The sequence below is a fragment of the Corvus brachyrhynchos genome, unplaced genomic scaffold (assembly GCF_000691975.1).
Source record: "Corvus brachyrhynchos isolate BGI_N302 unplaced genomic scaffold, ASM69197v1 scaffold106, whole genome shotgun sequence".
Classification (NCBI taxonomy): domain Eukaryota; kingdom Metazoa; phylum Chordata; class Aves; order Passeriformes; family Corvidae; genus Corvus; species Corvus brachyrhynchos.
The window spans coordinates 2666541-2669833 of record NW_008238834.1 but is presented as its reverse complement, the minus strand read 5'-3'; positions in this window follow the sequence as shown (position 1 = coordinate 2669833).

Sequence of the window (3293 nt, the reverse complement as noted above, 5' to 3'; positions counted from 1 at the left end):
TATCAGTGTGTACTGCAAATATGACTTCTTAGAATTTAGGATTACATAATGTTGTGACTGGAACTATTTTCTTATGACAAAACATAGCAAATTTGGATTCTGCTTGAGTTGCTCAATGTTTGTTACTATTTTGGAGGATTGTTAAAATTAAACAGAGATATTTTGCCTGAAGTCATCTTTCAGGCATTACTTAGTGCATATTGAGTGCCTTTGTAATACAAGACAAACTTGTACTTGACACAGGATACTGTAAGCACATGATTAGCCCCATTGATTGAAACAACAATTAGCATGCACATAAGGTAGGAACATTCTTAAAATATCTTGATGACTCAGGGAGACAGTTTATCTTCCTATCAGTCTAAAAATATGACCTAGCTGGTTCTGATTACTTACAGGTAAGTATACATTTTTGAATCCTCTTAAGATGCATTAAAGTGGGAGAATTTGTATAGATGTGCAAACATGAGTACGTGGTACTGTAGTGTGTATGCCCTAGATGACTACATATTTTTTAGTTATTTTATTTTATCTTTAAATATTTAAAACTTCAAGATTAACTTCACAGGTTTCTTGTTTTTTCTCCACTCAAAAGATTTCAGCACAGTAAAAACTTAAAACCTTAACCAAGAAAGAAGATTGTAGGATACTCATTATGGAAGGGTAATCGTTATCCTAAAACACTTTTTTCAACATGTTGAAGTTTTTAGCCACATCCATTCTTTTTTAGCAGATTTCCATAGTACTGCTTTTGTTTCACAGCAGGAAAATGAAATGATGTATTTATAATCTGTTCTCTGCTCAGCTGTTTTTCTTTTCTAGAAAAGAAGTAGAAGATAAAACTTAGGAAAAAAAACCAGTGCCATGGACACTGTGGGTTAACACATCTGTTCTAATTAACAGTTTCATAGAGAATGCCACTAGCATAGTGAAAACCAAGCCCACCAAAGCAATTTGCTCTGTTTCATGACAACTTGCTCACCATCTGGCATTAAAAATATTTTAATCTGCAGAAACTAGGGAAAAAAGCAATGCCAATTATTAATGACATTTCTGAAAATTGAGGAAGAAAATTGGATTGTGCCGGGGTAATCAATCTGGTAAATAAAGCAGAGGATGTAGAGTGCAACAAGTTCAGAAGACGAGTGAGTTTTAGCATTAGTGAGAGATGGTTCATGGCCGCGCGATGGCAGCAAAGGCTGCGGAATGAGGGTTGTTTTTAACACTAAAACAAGGATAAACTGGATAGGCCCTGAGGTTCCTAACTGGCACTTCAGGTTCCAGAAAATAGACGTTGTGTACATTTTCACTTAAAGAAATGGCATGTTCATCACACCAGAAATTTCTGTGGAGAGGGATTACATACTTTCCATTAAAAAAACCAACCAAAAAACCAACCAACATTTGGGGTGATTTTTTTTTTTCAGTAAGACAGTAGTTTTCATCTCATTTGCCAGTATTTCTGTCTTTCTTCCTCAGTTACTTGAGTCAGTTCCACAGAGAAGAGTAGGCCTATTTCGATAAAAGCAAGGCAGTTGCTTCCTTTTTCCTAATTTATTTTCCTGGTACTTTTGTCCACAGGAAAGAACTGTGGTATAAAACCGTTTTTGGGGAAACCAGAAAATGAAAATCTAGAATGCTTTCAGTTTTCAAGAGGAGGACTAAAAAACCGTGCTTGTTCTAAAATAAAGTCTTGAACTTAGGAAGCAGAATTTTTGGACTCAGATCAGTATAAATTAATAAGCTCTACCTCTGTAATTTAAAAAGAAAACCACCATCTGCTCATTATATCCAAACTAGATGTTCTTTTTCAACTCCTAGGAAGCTATTTATATATATACACTTCATATGACAAATTCTAAGAACTCAGGATTTGTGTAAGATAGTAAGCAAAACCTCATAACTCTGCAAGTTAAAAATTATCTTTCCAAGAAGTTGAGATTTTTTTTCTTCTGAAACATATAAAAGCAGGTCTTTCATATGGAACTCTTTCCTGCAAAAGGCACAGTCCCCTTTCTGCATTATGTGTTCCAGATACTATATTGCAAGTTCAGCTTTAATCAAACAAGACAGTCCAGAAAAACTTCTATCAATGCCTCTCTTCAATCCATGCAAATACTTATGTTGAATTTCCTGCTGGAGCATGACATTTTGTAGATCTGAAAGGCAACCAGGCAGAGTTTAGACAAGCAGCTTTCTGGATGGCTTAGATGGGCAGGAGCATGGGCTGGATGTTCTCAAAGTCCTATTTCCTGTGACTCTGAGAGCTGTCTTGAGGGTTGCCCTAGCCTCCAGAAGGGCGGCAGCTGCTCTTAGAAAAAGTCAATATACTTTCCAACAAAACCAAGGCGTTTCCAGGTTATGCACAGCACTGAATTCTGCACAGACTAGAGCTCTTCTCTCTTGGCCCCTCACGGGATTGCTCCAATATGGCAGGGAGTGGTGAGGAAGACCATAATCACCAGCTGGAGGATTGACCCAGCAATATATGTAATTTTAGGTAGCCAGAAGAGAACTTGCTCAGTAGTTAGTTTTGTGCATCCAAACTCCTGCAGTGAAGGCATATGAATGAGTCTTTGCAATTACAAGTGAGTTTGCCCAAAGCACTGTGGATTCCTTTCCTCCAGCCTGTGATTCAGCTGCTCTGTCACGACTACCTGAGATGTTCAAAGGCTCAGGCAGCCTTCACTGCCTCACAGAGCCAGCAATACTGTTCAGGTAAATAAGACTTTGGCAGATGAGCTTCAGTTGCTCCTGATGCATTACTGCTCTGCCAGTCTGAATAGTGGAAAAAAACCCCACAGTCCCATTCCTCTACTGGTCCCAGGTTTGAGGGGGATTATAATTTTTAGATTGTAGACCTGAACAGCAATGAAATAAATTGTCTACTAACTCTAGTAGTGAGGTTTTAGATGGCTTTTCCCCCCACAACCTGAGGACTAACAGATAAAATTACCTGGAGTGTGAGCACGTGGATTCACAAGGGAAAGTCCTGTTTAACAAATTTGGTATCTTTTTATGATAAGGTCACACATCTAGTGGCTGAAGGGAAGACAGCGAATGCAGTTTTTCTGGATTTTAGTAAGGCTTTTGTATTGTTCCTCACATCATCCTTTTGGACAAGTTATCCAAACATGGGATGAGCTGGTTCACTATGCACTGGGTGAAGAACTGGCTGAAAGACAGTGCTCACAGGGTTGTGGTGAATGGAGTCACATCTGACTGGTTACTGGTCACCAGCAGTGCTCCTCTCCTCTCCTCTCCTCTCCTCTCCTCTCCTCTCCTCTCCTCTC